Source organism: Pectinophora gossypiella, chromosome 22 (assembly GCF_024362695.1).
Source record: "Pectinophora gossypiella chromosome 22, ilPecGoss1.1, whole genome shotgun sequence".
Classification (NCBI taxonomy): Eukaryota; Metazoa; Arthropoda; class Insecta; order Lepidoptera; family Gelechiidae; genus Pectinophora; species Pectinophora gossypiella.
This window is the reverse complement of record NC_065425.1, coordinates 10,129,063-10,150,554: the sequence shown is the minus strand read 5'-3', so window position 1 is coordinate 10,150,554 and position 21,492 is coordinate 10,129,063. Positions and strand designations below refer to the sequence as shown.

Here is a 21,492-nt window from a genome sequence, read left to right as displayed (position 1 = left end):
TTTTTTATTTGTCCCAATCGGTTTTAACACCTCTAAGTTTCGGCTTAGATGCGCGCTGTGATTGTAACGGGTTGGGCAGCATGGGAACACTCTAATGACTTTGTTTCTCATTAGTTACGTACAAAATGTTCGAGATACGGTCATTTGCTTTTAAGTTATTTATTTGATTTTTCTACGGTTCAGTTTGTTAAGTGAAATATTTTTTTAATTGATGATTTGGATCGGGACGTTTTTAAATAGAGATTGATTACTCCGTGATCCAGTGGTTGAGCGTTGGGCTCACGATCCGGCGGCCCCGGGTTCGAATCCCGATGGGGACATATCACAAAAATCACTTTGTGATCCCTAGTATGGTTAAGACATTACAGGCTGATCACCTGATTGTCCGGAAGGAAGATGATCCGTGCTTCGGAAGGCACGTTAAGCCGTTGGTCCCGGTTACTACTTACTGATGTATGTAGTTGTTACATGAGCCATTTCAGGGGTTTTTGGCGGCTCAGTAATAACCCTGACACCAGGGTTGATGAGGTTGGTATTCCACCCCACAACCCACACGATTCTATTTAACTTATTTATGAATTTATTTTTGACGAAGCTTGTATGGATTTCATTGACTGGTTTTTATGTGGTGGATGCCTTGTCTTTTTGTTGTTTTTTATTATAAATTAAAGAGAAAGTAAACTCGTAAGTGCGACATTTTATCACGTTTTTCTATGACGTCACAGTGTGCTTTTTCATACAAATTCCATAGTAATTTCGTGTTTTGACGTTTACTAAAAAGTAACTGATTTGACTAGTTGGAAACTAGCCTATTCAATGGTTTAGAGCTTGAATCTAAGATGTAAGTCGCGATTTCGCATCGCAATAAAACAGTTATAAGTAAATTAATTGAAAAAGACGCGAATCGCTACATTCTTTTTTTTGTTAAACCAATTCAATAACCAATCCATCTCATTCGTCTTACACATTTATTATAACAGCTCGGTTTTATGGCTTAAATATATAGCTCAAGCCATATATTAAGCCATTTAAGGTAATATTTTAGCCGTATTTCTGTTGATTTTATTGGTTTTAATTCAGAAGGCTACAATTAATTCCTCGTAGGCTTTTTATAGGCCAATCTGATCTGCATCTCGGATCTAAATGTGCTCGATATTGCCTACTACCAATATTGTTATAAAAATACACCGACATTCACACCGAAGCGAAACTACAAATGGATTTTAATACATACATACATACATAAACTCACGCCTATTTCCCACCGGGGTAAGCAGAGACTATAGAATTCCATTTGCTTCGATCCTGACACACTTCTCTTGCTTCCTCCACATTCATCAATCGCTTCATACACGCACGCCGGTTCAGAGTAGATCGTATTGAACCTTTTCTAAGGACGTCTCCAATTTGATCATCGTAAGTCCTTCTCGGTCTTCCTCTGCCAGCCCTACCATCAACTTTCGCTTTATATACCGCTTTTGCAATTCTATTATCCTTCATCCGCTCAACGTGTCCAAACCAACCTAACATTCCCTTCTCAATCCTAGTCACTATATCGTCTTTTACACCACATCTCTGTCTTATCACACTGTTTCTCACTCTATCACTCAACTTCACACCGCAGATGCTACGCAAAGACCTCATTTCTACGGCATTGATCCTAATTTCATGCTTCTTCTGCCATACCCAACACTACCGTACAACACTACCGTACTTCAGCGTAGGGATAAGCACTGCATTGTGAACAGCCATCCTCGCATCTTGTGAGATACATTGGCTACTAACAATTGCATGCATTGCCCCATTCACTGAATTACCCAATCTCACTCTTCTTTCTATATCTTCATCACATTTACCATCCCTTGTAAACATAGTACCCAAATACACAAATTCATTCACTTGTTCTACCATTTCATTCCCAATAATAATTCTACACTCACACACATTTTCTTCAACATTTTCTTCTTTCTTTTTTTTTGTTGGATTTTAATACAACATACCAAAAACAGTTGAGCCAGATAGCGGGCGTAAAAAGACCTGTACATCCATCCTTACGATTTAAAAACTCCTGAAAATGGGACATGAACAGCTTTAGTATTCAGACGGATCTTTTTTGGGGTTATGTATACGTTTTTTCAATAAAATACCAGATAAAATTTTTAATTTGTCAGAAAATAAATTTAAAGCTCATGTGAAGCTTACTTTATGTAAAAAAGCTTATTATAAGATTAATGACTACCTAAATGATAAAAATGTCTGGTATTGAATGTGTTCCTCTAGTTATTTTAACTTTAATGTATACCCTCACTGGTTTTTAAAAGATGTGTTGCTGTTCCAGTTTCTTCTCCTCAGCCATAACACAAATTCAAAAATGTTACATTGACCTTCAACAAGTTTATCCATGATAATTACGTTGACTAAATTATTCTGATTTCTGATTCTGATTTCTGATTGTTGGAAGAAGCTCGCCGAAATGAGACCTAAATGGCGCCATGATATTAAAGTCGGGACTTCAAGACATGACGATGACTGGCTGGAAAACCTGAAGCAAAAAAGTCTCCGTCGTGCTTTACCACCTCCTGAGGGGTCGCGTTTTGTGTGCGAACGATGTGGCAAGAAATACACACACAAACTCACGCCCGTAATCCCTAATGGAGTGGGCAGAGCCACAAGTAATCAAAGACAACTTGCAGCCACTGTTGATACGATGTCGTAAGCTGGATATGATGAACCTTATGGTGATAAGGGATCAGCCTATCGCCCATAACATTAGTCCATCATGTTAGAGGACACAATCCCTCTGTCGGTTTTTACGACATGCTCGGGAAGACAAGCAGCTGAACGTTTTCTATGTTTTTTATTTGCTCCCAGAACAGCATAGAAGCAAGAAATGCCGCGCTGCTATTGGGTTCTATAGTCATCAGCGGCGCTGCGGGAACCCGTAGACTTACAAGCCATACGATTCTAGTCTAAACTATGTTCGAGGGGGATACAGTTAGCTCAGACGCTGGTGGGGAGCGGAGAGTTGCCGTTCTATACGTAGTATTATTCATTATTCTACGCTCCGGTGTAACAGCCGTCCAATTTAACAAGCCTCCGCCTGACAGCCGGACAAACACTAACGAGGTGCTAGTAAACCAATTATTAAGGGTCGTAAACGAACAACAATTATTGACGGTGTCCGAACAAAACTTCGGGCTTCGGGGAAACAGGTCCCTGGAATTCGGTTAAGTGTAACGACAGCATGAGGAGCTCGGTGGCGCAGCGGTAAACGCGCTCGGTCTGTGAGTGTTGAAGTTAAGCAACTTTCGCAAAGGCCGGTCATAGGATGGGTGACCACAAAAAAAGTTTTCATCTCGAGCTCCTCCGTGCTTCGGAAGGCAGGTTAAGCCGTTGGTCCCGGCTGCCTTAGCAGTCGTTAATAACCATCAATCCGCACTGGGCCCGCGTGGTGGTTTAAGGCCCGATCTCCCTATCCATGGAAGGCCCGTGCCCCAGCAGTGGGGACGTTAATGGGCTGGTGATGATAACTACGTACAGAACGGCGCGGCGACTCTCCGCTCCCCACACGCGCTGAGCTGGCTGGCTGGACACCTCCTAACTCTATATTAAGTTTTACCTGTCATTTTCTTATTCGCCAAAAAGGGACGGATGATTGACAACTGTTAATTTAAAAATGAATGATTACCCAGGCGAAAAAAATAGGCATTTCGCTCATGTTCAATTCGTTTGTCGTGTGCTGTCAACTTAATTCTGCCGAATTATTGGCCAATATAAAAATTTGGTAGGGTTTACTTTCTGCCTTAAATTTACGAGTGTTCCTTAAATGTTATGCCTGTCGATTACCCGTCCCTTTCCTTTTCGGCGGATAAGAAAATGACAGGTATAACTTTATCTAAACTTAGATGGTGTGTTCCGGAATCAGTACTAATAAATAAGTACTTATAAAAACAATATTTAAATACAAGTTACACTATAGCATGCTATAAAAAGCATCCATCACATTTGGAAGTCAAACCTTCGTTTCATCCTACTTTATAATTAAAAATTGGGCAGTAAACTTAATAGCTATGGTTAAGATGTGGTGTGACTACACTACGGCGAACTGGCGATGCTGACGAATATTCGTTGTTTTTTGAATTCATAAAGAATGGAAATGAAATGAAATGAAATGAAATGAAATGAAATGAAATGAAATGAAATGAAATGAAATGAAATATATTTATTGTGGATCATAGGTACAGTATAGGCGTTTATAATCAATTATAAATTGTTTCATCCAGCTATATCCCGCCATATAGGCATACAATGTTAGGTCTTATAAATCTAAAGTCATGCTCGTAAACATATTATACACATAATCATTATTAGCATTACAATATTCATAATGTCAAATACAATAATAATACAATCAAATTGTCACCACATATACATTTAATTTAATTCATATAATATCATTTAAGTATTCATTTAGATTATAGTAACATTTGGTCTTTAACATATCATGCAGTTTATTTTTAAAAATATTCATGTTATCACATTCACGCATTGATTTAGGCAGTTTATTAAAAATATGGGGAATTCTGCAAAAAATACTTTTATGCATTAGTGCAGTATTATTTTTGACTAACATTAATCTATTCGCCAGTCGTTTTCTGGTATGGAATTTAAATAAACTTGGATTAGATTTTGCAAATACACAGCATTCGTAGATATACATACATATTACAGTTAAAATATTCATTTCCTTAAAATGAGGCTTACATGATTCAGTTACTGTTATATTACAAATGGATCGAATACATCGTTTTTGTGCTATGAGCACATGCTGTATGTTTGATGCATTGCCCCAAAATATTAAACCATAACGAATGATTGACGCAACATAGCCGTGATATGCGGTAAGAACGCTTTTCCTGTCCACGATCCTACTTAATCTACGGAGAGCATACGATGCTTGATTTATTCTTTTACAGACGGCTTCAATTTGTGTTTTCCAGTTTACTTTGTTATCAATGTACACACCTAAGAATTTTGTGACCGCAATGTCGTCAATTTGTACACCTAGATATTTAATGTCCAAAATCATATTATTATTATTTTGTCTCTGTCTAAAATTCATTACATTTGTCTTATTAAGATTCATTTTTAGATTATTATTATTGAGCCAGCCCATTATACATGCTAGAGTTAGATTAATGTCAGAAACTAAGTCATTCGGGTTATTACCAACAAATAAAACAGTACTGTCATCAGCAAATAATGTCATCTGATGATTTGTGATGGCAGGCAGATCATTTATGTAAACCAAAAAGAGCAAAGGGCCCAGAACACTGCCCTGGGGGACCCCATATTTCAACAGTCGTGGATTAGATGTATATGTTTCTTCAGTTTTCGTAGTTGGACAAATTTTTGTAACTTCTGTGACGTGCTTACGATCCGCTAAGTATGACTCTAGTAGGCTATATACTGTACCTCTTACTCCGTATGCATACAATTTTTGTAGCAGGATATTGTGGCTGACGCAGTCGAAGGCCTTAGTCATATCCATATATAGAGCAACAGTAGGCAGTCTTTTATCTATACTTGTCAATGCAGTCTTCAAGAAATCGTGTAGGGCAAGATTAATATTTTTATTTTTCCTAAAACCGTATTGCGTAGGTACCAAAATTTTATTTACCTCAAGAAATGTGTACAGAGTTGAGTATATCACTTTCTCAAATACTTTTGCGAAAATTGGTAGAAGTGCCACCGGTCGGTAGCAGTTCATGTCGGTTCGCTTCCCTTTCTTAAATATAGGCTTCAGTATTGAGACCTTCAAAGCCGTAGGGAATTTACCTTGCTCTATGCAAACATTAACTATATAGCTTAGTACCGGCGAAATTATGTCCGAGACATCTTTTATTATTGCAGTTGTAATGCCATCGTTACCAGTACTGTAGGAATTTTTTAATGTTTTTATAATTTTACTAATGTCAAGAGGTGATGTCGGGGGCATAAATATGGAATTACATTGATAACTATTTATGGACGTCGTTTTGTGATTGTTAATATTTGGGATTGAATTATGATTCGCCACACTAGAAAAGAATGAATTAAAGCTTTCAACTATCACGTTTGGATCATCTACTAGAGTTCCATTAAGTTCAATTTGATTTAGGGTTTCCTTAGGGAAGTTATTTTTCATGCTGTTTATTACTTGCCATGTGGCCTTCGATTTATTCTTTGATTTATTTATAAAATGTGTATTTTGAGATCTCTGCGTTAAGTTTATTATTGTTTTATAACGTTTAGAATACGTTTTAAAGATGTTTCGGTTAATTTCTGATGGAACTCTACGGTATTCCCACAGCAATTCACGTCTTTTGCGACTACAAAGTTTAATCCCACGGGATATCCATTTTGGTTTTTGTGTCACAGTGATCTTAGTTTTTACAATTGGAAAACACAAGTTATAGAAGGTTATGAAAATATCAAGAAAGCAGTCATATGCCTTATCAGCATCCGGTTCGTCATAAACATCTTGGAAACCCAGTTTCGTCATACATGTTACAAACTTGTCTCTATTGTCTCTTGAAAAGTCCCTTCGAAGTCTATACCAGTGTTTAATAGTACACTTTTTATTCGTCGGACATGTGAACAATTGAGCTGTATGATCAGAAAGATGATAATCTATTATTTGTCCTTTACATCCCTTAACGTTATGAGCTATGTTGTCTAAGCATGTTCCGCTTTTTAAGCGCGTTGGTTCCTTAAAATAGAGTCTAAGATTATAAGAAGTCAATAAGTCCATGAAATTCGACGAATAATAAGTTTCTTGAAGAATGTCTATGTTAAAATCCCCACACAAAATTATTTTATATTTTTTTTGGAACAGCGAAAGATTGGAATAGCCAGCCCCAATCTGAGTTTGCAAAACATTATAATAATTTAAAAACATTAGATTGATTAAATGCTAGGTTAAGTAGTTCGGGGAGCTCGGTGGCGCAGCGGTAAACTCGCTCGGTCTGCGATTGTTGAAGTTAAGCAACTTTCGCAAAGGCCGGTCATAGGATGGGTGACCAAAAAAAAGTTTTCATCTCGAGCTCCTCCGTGCTTCGGAAGGCACGTTAAGCCCTTGGTCCCGGCTGCATTAGCAGTCGTTAATAACCATCAATCCGCACTGGGCCCGCGTGATGGTTTAAGGCCCGATCTCCCTATCCATCCATAGGGAAGGCCCGTGCCCCAGCAGTGGGGACGTTAATGGGCTGATGATGATGATGATGAGGAGGGTAAGTAGATAGGGTAGGGATATAAAGGGTACCCCACCTTAAGCTTAGTGCGATTTTGGTCAAACGCGAATTTAAATAAAATAGACATGGAGAGACCTTTTTTCTGAACTGGACAAGCTTTTTATTATTTTTTTGATTACTCACTTACATCAGTAAGTAGTAACCGGGACCAACGGCTTAACGTGCCTTCCGAAGCACGGATCATCCTACTTTCGGACAATCTGGTGATCAGCCAGTAATGTCCTCACCTAACCAGGACCACAAAGTAATTTTTGTGATATTTCCCCACTGGGAACCGAACCTGGGCCCTCCGGATCGTGAGCCCAGCGCTCAACTACTGGACCATGGAGGTGCGGTTATGTTAACGCACCCGATCCCTAAGTTAGAATTACTGTTAACCACACCAGTTAAGCGGTATTTGTTAACGACTGTTCAACAAATGATTTAATTATGTAGTAAGCTACTTATTTTAACCATCTGAATTCATCTGGTGCAATTTAATTCCAGGTAATCTGTTTAATTTTGTGATACTTGAATTGATTGGTTTATGTCATAAGGTCGATTGCTTTGACTGAATTGGAACTGCAAGCCAACTGCAGAATTGCAGCTAGGTTACAGTTTATTAACAGTTGGCATACCTATTATAAATATCGATAAGTAGATGAAAATTATCTTTAATCTAAGTACTCACACCTCACCGAGCTTTCTGTTAGATCAACGTGATAGGTGGGCCGTATCGCCGTCTGTAATGATCGAGCCAACTGTGTTAGTAAAAAATTATCCATACTATTATATGAGAAGTAATAGAAAACCACATACACACATACGTAAATTCACGCCAATTTCCCACCGGGGTAACCATAGACTGTGGAATTCCATTTGCCTCGATCCTGACATATTTTTCTTCCTTCCTCCACATTCATCAATCCTTTCATACACGCACGCCGGTATAGAGTAGATCGTACTGAACCTTTTCTAAGGACATCTCCAATTTGGCCAATGTATGTCCTTCTAAGGTCTTCCCCTGCCATTATAACAACATAACATAAACATACTATATGCTCTCTCCACTGAGCACAGGCCTCCTCTCAATCAACCGGAGGGGACATGGAGCACATATAGCATCCTATATCCTTGCCTTTAGTTTTAGTTTCGTACAAGACCATTAACCCGGCCCCAGGGGGGACAGAGTCACCTTCTCTGCCTTCCACTAGGGCAATTCCTGTTCGGCGCGTCCTTGCCGCGGGGGTGGGCGCCTCTTTCTTCAGTAGGCCGTAGTGAGATGGTGTCTGAGTTCGTATAGAGACCCAGACCTACGGGATATAACGTAGAACCCTTGCCTAGGGATACGGGCGAAGATCTCAACGGTTGCAGATGCGGAGACGGCCAAATCACAGGGACTGTAACCTGTAACTTGACAGAGGGCAGCAGTAACTGCCAGTACTATTCGGAGGTGGAGGACAGGAGTCCGGCTTTGAAAAAGACTACTCTGGGCGCCATCCCAATCGCGTCAGGGGCTGTGGCGTACTGCGGCGGTGGCGGAAGGCAAGAGGGTGAATGTCGGAATGACGGGTTTGGTGGCGGACTTTCATAATGTTTTTTCGTTGGGAGTTGGGTTCCGGCATGGGGGGGGATGGTTTTAGTTGTTTAGAGGAACAAGTTACCTCGTAGTTGAAGCTATCCTTTTTCATGTCGGAGCCCAATTTTTCGCGGAGGAATGGTGTGGGGGTTCGCTGCCGGGCTTGGCACGTTTTGATATTCATCCTCATAATAGATTGTAGTACATGTTAAGGATCGATGGAGCTGGCATGTTTTAAAAACAAAAGTTCCTAAAAATAAAGAGAAAAAAAAAGGCAAGAGGGAAACCACTGCCCTATTTTTCCCTAAAAAAGTAGCGTGGAGAATGCTACACCGACAAGAGCGTGGCTCTGAAATTAGTGATGATGATCCTTGAACGGGTATATACAATATACCCACTGTAGTGGGGACGAGTCTATTGCCATTAACAGGGCACAACTCCTGGACACCACGTGATATCGGTAAGTTATCTACATTACTGGATTCGACTCATAAAGCCGAATCCAGTAATGTAGATAAGTCACGCGTTTTTCGAACTGGGCGGCCGTCACAAAATTAAACAATTAAGTATATGTTACAATACCATTGTTGCTTCCGCTTTTTTATCTGTATAATTTTTGACTGTAACACGATTTAGCGGTAACATAACAATTCTATTGGTAACATACATAACAAAGTAACAATCTTTTTAACAATCAAGTATCTATACGATGTGATTTACTAGCAGGCAAACTGTTGTTTCGTGTTAAGGCGGGTTTTAAGTAGTGTTGTGATTCAATCGGGACCTTGATGTTTGAATTACGGGACTAAAGGCGAAATTTTAGTAACAGTTTACGTTTTTTGTGTCTTGACTGCTGATGCTTATGTGGGTCATCGTTCAACCAGACAGAGAAATTGAGCCCTTTCTATGGCGATGGACCATTATTAACGGCCTCCTTGGTCCAGTGGTTTGTGCGTTGGGCTCACGATCCGGAGGTCCCAGGTTCAAATCCGGGACATATCACGATTTTCGGACCTTTATGTTTGAATTACGGGACTAAAGGCGAAATTTCAGTAAAAGTTTATATGGGACTGGGTCGTCGTTAAAACTGACAGAGAAATTGTGCCCTTTCTATGGTGAAGGACTATTATATTAAAGCAAATGAAAAAGGCACGTTAAAATAAAAATCAAAAGTGGCTGCATGTTTCAATTACTTATGCTGCCCACCCCATTAAGGATTACGGGCGTGAGTTATATATGTATTTTTACTGTTTTGAAGCAATTTATCTAAATAAACAATATTGCTATTTGACATTTGTTTGTATTGCGCACGTTTACTTTAATATGCGCAAATGTCAAATTGCAATATTGCTTTTTTCGATGAATTGCTTCGATGTGGGTTTTTAAACCCCCATGTCTTACAAAAATCAGAATTTGAATTCAGAACAAATTTTATTGTTGTTTTGTTTTGAATCAAGCGTGAATAAAACAATAATAAAGTACTCAGTTCGTAATCCCATTAGGGATTACGGGCGTGAGTTTATGTATGTATGTATGTGTCAGTTCTAAATTCAAATTCTGATACACGATTAATCGAATAATTGATAAACATGGAAATTAGCATTCATTTTTATTCGGAAATACGATGAAATAAAGAAAATAGAAGCACTGTATGTCGTATGCAGATACAATAAGGGACATCCCGAAAATTAGAATCCCTCAATCAGCGCTTATCGCTATCGACCCACTAGGGTCGATTAATTCTTTCAAATATTTTTCCTCTCAGACGACTCCCTGAGCCGAGGTTCGCTCCCAACTGGGCACCCTCAGGCCTGTTGTCTTAAACGTTGTACCGGGTGAGAGCCCTCAGCGCTCCCCATATGTCCGGCCAAGTGGTTAATGCCATCTGCGGCAAACCTACAATAAGTCATGTCAAAAAAAAAGAAAATCAGAAGTGACCAGGACAAAAGCCAACACTAGTAAGTGAAGTTTCTTAGAAGTTAAGTATCGAGTACTATATGGTTATTTGATCTTGGCAATACTAAGGCTTAATGTGCTTCGTTTCCGGTCAAAACGCGAGTTACCTCACTTCGTATCACGGTGTTTGATTCTACACACTGCTGGAGTGGATAGCCAGCAAATAACACTGTCTCTTCTTCTATCGTATGGGTTGTGAGGTGGAGTACCAACCTCATCAACCCTGGTGTCAGGGTTACTATTGAGCCGCCAAAGGCCCCTGACATGACTTATTTAATGACTACGCACTTACATGGGTCGTTCTTCTTTTTTATCGACAATAAAAAGACATTTTCCTAATTAATCGGACTTAACATCTTTAAAATTATAACGGCAATAAATATTTTAAAACATCATATAAAAATCTGTCCGTAAAGGACTATTTAGTGGTTCTCTTTATCTTGGTAACATACTTTTCTTTGCAGGCGCATTCCAAAAAATATTGTGACAGAGTGGCCCTTTTCATCGGAGACAGCATTTCAATATACCACTCTGTCACAAAATTTTGTGAAAAACAATGAAGCTACGTTAATAACTAATTGAGGAACCGATTAGTATTTTGCTTGTATTTTGAGTATAATAAGATAACTATATTATTGGACAATGGAAACATGAAATAAAATTCTAAAACATAACTTAATAAAAGCAGTACGTAAGACAGATCATTGTCGATAAAAAAGAAGAACGACCCACATCAGTAAGTAGTAACCGGGAACAACGGCTTAACGTGCCTTCCGAAGCACGAATCGTCTTACTTCCGGACAATCAGGTGATCAGCCTGTAATGTCCTAACCAAACAAGGGATCTCAAAGTGATTTTTGTGATATGTCCCCACCGGGTTTCGAACCCGGGACCTCCGGATCGTGAGCCCAACGCTCAACCACTGGACTATGGAGGCCGTTATGATAATAACCGCGTAAACTTAAAACAATAATATACTTAGATGGTGTGTACTGAAACTAGCACCACTGTCATTGCTTGTCTGTACGTCTGTCTGTGTGTCTCGCAACGAGAACGTTCTCGTTCATTTCATTAGCGATCGTGAGTCGATATCGTTATTGCGTGGCTCCACCGCAGTATCTCTCTCACCATCACATGTTTATCTAACGATTATAATATTTTCCCATAATGATAATGTTTTATCATTTGCATCGCGCTTTGGCGATTTTGTAGATCGTTATCTTGTGGTCTGGGGTGACGTATCACGTTGGTCTGAAAAAAAGTAGTACAGAAACCTCGGTGAAGCGTGGATGATCAGTTCATCTAGCGATAGATTACTCTGACTAGTCCAATTGGAAATATAGTCATGAAGTATTATACAAGGGAAGTGGTTTCACAAATCGTCACCTTATAGCCCAAGGGCGTTTTTGAAAAGTTGCATTCTAGGATGTTAAAAAGGCCACATCAAAGCAATTCAACTAAGAAATTGTAATATTGCTTTTTTTAAATGAACTGCTTTGATATGGCCGTTTTAACCCCCCTGGTGTGATTCTCTTCAACACAACCTCGATTTTTTAAATTATTTTCATTCCGAGAAAAAATAGACAACATATTTACTTCGAGGATTTGTTACCAAAAATCACATTCGAATGTGATTTTTCAAAAGGCTTAAGTGATTTTCTCTATCAGGAGACGCTCTATCAGAAGTCAAATATCTCGGCGTAGCAAGTCAAATATCTCGGCGTAGCGAGTCAAATAGCTCAACGTAGTAAGTCAAATATCTCGGTGTAGCAAGTCAAATATCTCGGCGTTGCCAGTCAAATATCTCGGCGTTACAAGTCAAATATCTCGGCGCAGCGAGTCAAATATCTCAGCGTAGCAAGTCAATTATATCGGCGTTGCAAGCCAAATATCTCGGCGTAACGAGTCAAATATCTCGGCGTTGCAAGTCAAATAGGTATCTCGGCGTAACTAGTCAAATATTTCGGCGTAGCAAGTTTAATAACGTCCGGTGGTGGCGATCAAATCACGGACAAAAACCTGATAACGCTTAAAGTAATAAAATAATCCAACATTTTATGTCCACACCACAAGTGTACTACACACAAAACACACTGGAGTCTAAAACATAAATAAATAATTACATGATTATGCTGAATGGGGCTTAATCATCTGCTAATAACAGTGCTTCGGGTATCTCTATACTAATAACATAATGACGAGTGAGAGAGACGGCGCTATGCGAGCGAAAGAGAAGGACGTATGTCGCTCCTGATCGGGTTTAGGGTTGTCAGGTGAGATTTATTAAAAATATATAAAGAAGAACGATTCACCCTTAATATAACATAGCATCACGCTCATACCCCCGAAAGGGTAAGAGCGGTGTATAGTACACCAGTTTATGTTTAAGATCCATGTAAAAGGGGTCGAGCAAATTGCCATTATCATAAACCGCCTATATACGTCCCACTGCTGGGCACAGGCCTCCCCTCAATCAACCGGAGGGGGGTATGGAGCATACTCCACCACGCTGCTCCACTGCGGGTTGGTGGAGGTGTTTTTACGGCTAATAGCCGGGACCAACGGCTTAACGTGCCCTCCGAAGCACGGAATCATCTTACTTTTTCGGACAATCAGGTGATTCAAGCCTGAAAAGTCCTTACCAAACAAAGGACAGTCTCACAAAGTGATTTCGACCATGTCCCCATCGGGAATCGAACCCGGACCTCCAGATCGTGAGCCTAACGCTCTAACCACTAGACCACGGAGGCTGTTAAAGGAGAGCAAATTGCCATTAAACGGACACAAATCGTGGAAACCATGTGATATCAATTATCTATTAATCCAAACATTAATTCAAACTTATAAAGCCGTTGCCTATAAAAGTAAGTGCATACCTATAAATTCCCCTCATTCAATGGCTTATAGCCCGAGTCGGGATTAGAACCGATGACACTCCGATGTAATGACACTCAGGTGTCAGGCACTTCGAACAGGGCTATCACGAATTATAATTGTTATTAATTATCTCTGATCCGCTGGAGATCCTTGGGGGAGGCCTATGCCCAGCAGTGGGCGTCGTACGGCTGATGATGATCTCTGATCCAAACGCCAGACAATTTATTTGACTTAAGTATTTTAATTCTTCTGTCGTGTGGGTAGGTAGATTACTAACCCCAGCAACCCATCAGGGTTACTATTAAGCCGCCAAAGGCCCCTGACATGACTCATGTAACGACTACTAACTTACATCAGTAAGTAGTAACCGCGATCAATGGCTTAATAGCGTAGATGCCTCCCGAAGTATGGATCATTTTTCGGACAATCGAGAATTCAAACTGATGAAGTCGAATCCAGTGGGAATCGAACCCGAAAGTTTTCGAACACTAAGCTTTCTTAGCCGTAAAAACACCTCCACCAACCCGCAGTGGAGCAGCGTGGTGGAGTATGCTCCGGTTGATTGAGGGGAGGCCTGTGCCCAGCAGTGGGACGTATATAGGCTGTTTATGTTATGTTTATGTAAGCTTTCTTAGAGGACTTCCAGAACTTTCCAGGCTACGTTTCTCAAAAACAATATTATATAGATGGCGCTGTAAAGATTTTCCTTCGTTTATCATTCTAATTTCATGTATAACAGACATATGCATCGTTTGTTTCATTCTTTGTTTTTTGGGATATAAATGACGACCCTTTTTATTTTTATTTATTTTTTTATTTATTAGGTTTACCAACAGTTACAACATTATTACTACGCTTATTCAACAAACATATGTGTTATTCTAAATGCGTAACCAAAATTAAAGGTAAACACAGCTAACAATTTGTATAAACTTATCAAGCTAAAAGTAACGTGTGTGTGTATGTGTGTGTGTGTGTGTGTGCATGTTATTACACCCAGACACAATTACATCTTCAACCCAATATTGTTCTGATCAAAATAAAGAGAAGCAATATAAGTAGGAACGTAATTCTATACATGATGTGATCCAAATATCAAGCAACTTTTATATATGCTTCTGCAATCACATTGTGTTTTTGAATAATCATGTAAGTACCAGATTAATGAGAGAATATGCTACTTGACAACCTATTCAAATGAGATACTTTTTATGAAACTTCAAAACAAAAGTTTTCTTTGGAATTTGTATGGAAATACTTTCCTGTGACGTCATCAATAAAACGGTCAAACGTCGTACTCATTGTTTGTTAATTCATAAATAAAATTCGAAAATAAGTCGATAAGTAAAATAAGATTGATTTTTGATCATCTTAGACTGGCTTCTATTTCTAGATAAGCATTTTATAATTTATTTTGGACCCAGTCAATTCATCATCATCACCAGCCCATTAACGTCCCCACTGCTGGGCACGGGCCTTCCCTATGGATGAATAAGGAGATCGGGCCTTAAACCACCACGCGGGCCCAGTGCGGATTGGTGGTTATTGACGACTGCTAATGCAGCCGGGACCAACGGCTTAACGTGCCTTCCGAAGCACGGAGGAGCTCGAGATGAAAACTTTTTTTTTTTTGTGGTCACCCATCTTATGACCGGCCGTATTCAACAATCGCAGACCGAGCGCGTTTACCGCTGCGCCACCGAGCTCCTCCCAGTCAAATACCCTATTGGTAATTATCACGTTATATCTCGACAGCGCTATCGATATATTATTTTTGGGGAACGTGGCCTGAAAGTCCCTCATTAGTAAAAATAAAAAAAAAACATCGTTGCCGTGGCAACCCTAATAAGAATTGAATTAACGGACTTGCGTACGCAGAGTGAAAGTCTGTGAAATTACGCCTTGTTAGTACCTTATTTGCGTTATTTGTTCGTGAAGACAAACAGAACAATTCGGTGGAAACAGCGAGGCAATAAGCACCTACCCAACTACAAGGGATATAATGGGATGCCTGAAGAGTAATAAGCAGATATAATGTTATATAAGAGGTTTTTGGCAGGGTTTTTATGCGCTCCAATTGGGCTCCGGTGTTTTCTTGTTGCATTCAATCTTATAGGTATTATAGTGAACGTCAGTACCGCCTGTGCAGTATCATATCTATTGATCTTATTGATTTTGTTTTCCCGGCGCTTAGGCCGCGTTGCAGCGACCGCACTATGTATATAATAGTGCGTGCATAGTTTCCTGTGTATATCCCTCAATCAGCGCTTATCGCTATCGACCCGCTAGGGTCGATTAATTCAAATATTTTTCCTCTCAGACGACGCCCTGAGCCGAGGTTCGCGCCCAACTGGGCACCCCCAGGCCTGTTGTCTTAAACGTTGTACCGGGAGAGAGCCATCAGCGCTCCCCATTTGTCCAGCCAAGTAGTTAATGCCATCTGCGGCGAATCTACAATAATTCACGCCAAAAAAAATATGTAGTATCATAATATCTTAATAAAATAAGTAAGTAAATAAGTAAGATCATCTCCTTAGCATTAGCTTTCTACCTTAAAAATTGTGGAATGCTCCATACAAACTTCCACCCCCCATTTTAAGGAACTTGGGGGTTAGAAAGAGACAAAAAGTGGCCTATGTCACTCTCTATCTCTCCAACTATCTCCACTTAAAAAACCACGTCAATTCGTCGCTCCGTTTTGCCGTGAAAGACGGACAAACAAACAGAGAGACACACTCTTCCACATTTATAATACTTATTAGTGTAGATGGATGCATATTTATCGCGCCGCATCTATTTTTTTTTGAGGAATTTAGCCTGGCTGGAAGGTCCGTCATTGCTTTCATGTGGCCTTTTTAAGCCACATTTTTAAATGTGTTTCTCTAGTTATTAAATAACTTATAATGTATACGTACATTGATTTAAAAGATCTTCTTCTATGGTGTGGGTTGTGAGGTGGAGTACCAACCTCATCAACCCTGGTGTCAGGGTTACTATTGAACCGCCAAAGGCCCCTGACATGGCTCTTTGACTACTTACGTACATCAGTAAGTAGTAATCGGTACCAACGGCTTAACGTGCCTTCCGAAGGACGGATCATCTTATTTTCGGACAATCTGATGATCAGCCAGTAATGTCCCAACCAAACTAGGGAGCACAAAGTAATATGTCCCCACCGGGAATCGAACCCGGGACCTGCGGATCGTGAGCCCAATACTCAACCACTGGACCACAGAGGTCGTTATTTAAAAGATGTGTTGCTGTTGCAGTTTCTTATAATTTCTTCTCCTCCGCCATAACACCTTGTGAAATGACGTAGATTCAAAAACGTTAAATTGACCATCAACAAGTTTATCTATGAAAATGACGTTGAATAAATGATTTTGCTTCTGATTCCTAAACAATTCTTTAGACATTTCGCCAACTAACCATCACTGATGATCTAATGTAACCAATATGTCTAACGGTTGGAGTTGCATCATAGTTACCTTAATAACTCTATGCACGTACGAAATGAATACCCAATGGGACATTAGAAAGACAGCTGATCCGTCCAGAGAATGCCTAATAAGGAAGTGACGTATTGGTTTTCTGTTTAAAATTATTATGGGGTAAGATGACTGTATGAATCCTTGCCCAGGGATACGGGTAAAAATCTCAACGGTAACCATCGGTACGGTAATGCAGGACGGAAGAGGCAAATATCTGGACGGGATCTGAGGGGGGCAGAGGTATACACACCCACACCTGCTATGTTTAAATCTTAATGTTTGCAGAGGCGAAAATGGGAGCCATCGATACGGCAATGCAGGACGGAAGGGGCGAATCCAGGGACTGTAACCTGGAACCTGACAGAGGATAGCAGTAACTATCAGTACTATTCAGAGACCGAGGACAGGAGTCCTAGTATGGCTTTGAAATAGACTACTCTGGGCGCTACGCGCGTCAGAGTACTGCGGGGCGGAAGGCAAAAGGGATACCACTGCTCTATTTTTCCCGAAAATAGTAGCTTGGAGAATGCTACATAGACAAGTGGCTCTTAAATTAGTGATGATGAAAATGACTATGAGTACGTGGAATATAAGATAACTAATCTCACGACTATATACCAATTGGGGTGGCCAGAGGTCCATCGCAAAATGAACTAAGTACCAATAAAAATAAGTGTTAGTAAATGGCTATGACTACTCACACCTCACCGAGCTTAAATAAATATAATGTTTCGGGAAAACTTGATTTGACAGGAGTAAAATTAGCTCCATCTCTTTCTTGCGCGTATTGTAAGTGAGAGACGGCCACAATTACCTCATCATCATCATCAGCCCATTAACGTCCCCACTGCTGGGGCACGGGCCTTCCCTATGGATGGATAGGGAGATCGGGCCTTCAACCATCACGCGGGCCCAGTGCGGATTGATGGTTATTAACGACTGCTAATGCAGCCGGGACCAACGGCTTAACGTGCCTTCCGAAGCACGGAGGAGCTCGAGATGAAAACTTTTTTTTTGTGGTCACCCATCCTATGACCGGCCTTTGCGAAAGTTGCTTAACTTCAACAATCGCAGACCGAGCGCGTTTACCGCTGCGCCACCGGGCTCCTCAAACTCCACAATTACCTGTCAAACTAAACTTAGGTTAATTTTGTGTCCCAAATAAGCACTATAGTTGAGCGATATTGTTGTCAAGTAATTATAATATATATCTATGCGCTCTTACGTCTAGCGCCACATCACGCATGCGCGATGCAGCGCGCACAGGAAGGCGCATCATTGCACAGACGTGATCATTAAACCCACAATACGGAACCCTCCTAGCATTCTGATGATTGACGCGTGGCTAACTAAACACATTGTAAATCATTTGGACTACGGAACCCTATTATTGGATGGTTGAAATAGTCATTAATGGTTATTGTCTCTGAGAAATGCGCGTTCAAGAAAGTCAAACGAGGATAATACTATTCACACCCGTCTCAAAAGTATAGGACTGAAAATAATAAAAAAACACTACAATGTTCATGAGTTTTCCGATAGGAAAATCCACATACTGAGGGGGATGATTCAGCTCATTATTCTGAGTTAGTATCAAGTGGAATTTTACATCGCAAAAGTATAGATTTAAAAAAAATAAAAAAACTAAAAAAGAACATTAATTTTGCGACGGAATATTCCACTTGATATCAACTCAGAATCATGGTCTGAATCATCACCCTCAGTATTCGTTACGATGTCACTAACACCCATACGTACTTGTATGGCTACTTGTAAGTACTTGTTCGGGCTGTAAGTGATATTGTAACAAATACTTAGGGGGATGATTCAGCTCATTCATCATCATCATCATCAGCCCATTAACGTTCCCACTGCTGGGGCACGGGCCTTCCCTATGGATGGATAGGGAGATCGGGCCTTAAACCATCACGCGGGCCCAGTGCGGATTGATGGTTATTAACGACTGCTAATGCAGCCGGGACCAACGGATTAACGTGCCTTCCGAAGCACGGAGGAGCTCGAGATGAAAACTTTTTTTTTGTGGTCACCCAACCTATGACCGGCCTTTGCGAAAGTTGCTTAACTTCAACAATCGCAGACCGAGCGCGTTTACCGCTGCGCCACCCAGCTCCTCCCAGCTCATTATTCTGAGTTAATATCACTGCACTAACACCCTGTTTTATAAATCCAATCACTTCTTCATAATTCCAGTAAGACCCCACAATAGTTACAAACAAGAGATTATCGTTAATAACTTTAAATTCAACCCACAACGCCGTAATAAACAAGGTAGTATTCAATTCAAACGAGGTATGCGTGTGGTCAAACAGGGAGTAGCTATGCAGCGCGCAGGAGTTTAAACATAACTAATTCGGGATATGAGACTTGAATGGATAAGTGGCGAATGCAGTTGCATTGACGGGAAGTGTAGTAATATATTGCTGCTTAAGTAAATTGTAAAGAAATCGTCATCTCCCATTATCTCGTTTTTACAGGGTCCGCTTACCTAACCTAAAGATTTGACAGGTCCGGTTTTTTTACAGAAGCAACTGCCTGTCTGTCCTTCCAACCTGCGGAAGAAAACCAACCCAATACGGATTAGGTCATACACCTTCGAAACACATTTCTCGGGAGCATACGTTCCTCACGATGTTTTCCTTCACCACTGAGCACGTGCTAATCATTTATGATCCAAACATGAAAATCATTGGTTAAGGCCCTTGCTGGGATTCAAACATACGACCTCACAATGAGAATCTAGCGTTCTTCTAACTGGGCTACCATGGGTTCAAAAAGTGTAAAGAAATACACACGTACATACAGAAAACTCACGCCCGTAACCCCTAATGGGGTGGGCAGAGCCACAAGTAATCACAGACAACTTGCAGCCACTATTGATACGATGTGATGTGATGAACCTTATGGTGATAAGGGATCAGCCTATCGCCCATAACATTAGTCCATCATGTTAGAGGACACAATCCCCGTGTCGGTTTTTACGACATGGCAGGGAAGACAAGCAGCTGAACGTGTTATATCTTTTTTATTTGCTCCCAGAGCATTCGGAAACCATTGGTTTAGCCTGTGCTGGTTTTGAACCTGCGACCTCACAATGCGAGTCAAGCGTTCCAAGTAAACTACTAACACTACTTACACAGTAAGCCTACATAATTATTAAGGTACTTACTTAAATGTTCAATTTAGTAAAAAAAAGAAGAAAATTCGTTCTAATTATGATTTCGAAAAGTTCATTAATAAAAAACAAAACCATTTTTTCAGCCATCTATTTAAAAAGGCCTATTTCAAAACTATAATCCCACCAAATTACATGGGGCGTGCCCAGAAACAGTCAGTCAAATCGTCCCTCGTTCACCAAATTGCTATTTTAATTTGCCGTTTAAAATACCGGAATGCCAGAGACACGCGTTTCAGAAAAAAAAGACCAACAAAAAAAGTTTGGAAATTTTGGAATTCGCATCTGTCATGTCGATCAAGTTTTTGCAAAAGAAGAAGCTTTTTTTCCCTTTCTGGTTAGTAATCGGTTACGTTACGACATAGAATAAGGTATAATACTACGTATAGAACGGCAACTCTCGGCTCCCCACCAGCGGGTAAGCTAGGTTTACCTCACTCCCCCTCGAACATAGTTTAGTCTTGAATTCCATGGGCGTCAGACGTCACACACACATATGCACGTTTACGATAATGTCAATGTGTGGTGTCTGTGTAAAACGAGGTTGTTTGTATGAAGTACCTATCCGATGATCGAAGCGACTGTGTTAGTGAAAACTGCACTTGAGGTAAATTAATAACTCATTGGTGGAAGTCCGGTACTGGGAATGGAACCCGCGAACAATATCTCTTAGCGATAATTTCGCTTTCATCGAGTCCCCTTAAAAATGGGTTTCCCGTGATTCTGCACGATAGTTGTTCCCATTTAGACCTTCAAATTGCAAGAGAATTTGAGAAGTTGGTTGCGCGTCTTATGTCTTTCCCATAGAGGTAAAGTCACTGTCGATTTTCGAAATCGTTCACGACTTGGCTAATCCCTTGATGCTTGTTCGTTTTGTAGATTTTGTAGACCTAGCATAGAATAAGGAATAATACTAAGTATAGAATGGCAACTCTCCGCTCCCCACCAGGGGCTGAGCTAGGTGTACCCTCGAACATAGTTTAGAGTTAAATCGTATGGGCGTCAGATGTCACATACATAGATGCGCGTGTACGATAACGTCAATGTGTAGTGTCTGTGTACAACGAGGTTGTTTGTATGAAGTTTCCGGGGTGTGGTCGCAGTGAGACATGACCCTTGCTTTAA

The 21,492-nt window shown here is 40.3% G+C and overlaps 1 protein-coding gene across 1 annotated transcript in view; it reads right to left on the bottom strand.

Annotated features, from left to right (window-relative positions):
• Window positions 1–21,492, bottom strand: part of LOC126377187 (homeotic protein empty spiracles-like) — a 352,173-nt gene that overhangs the window by 204,102 nt on the left and 126,579 nt on the right. The window lies entirely within an intron of this gene.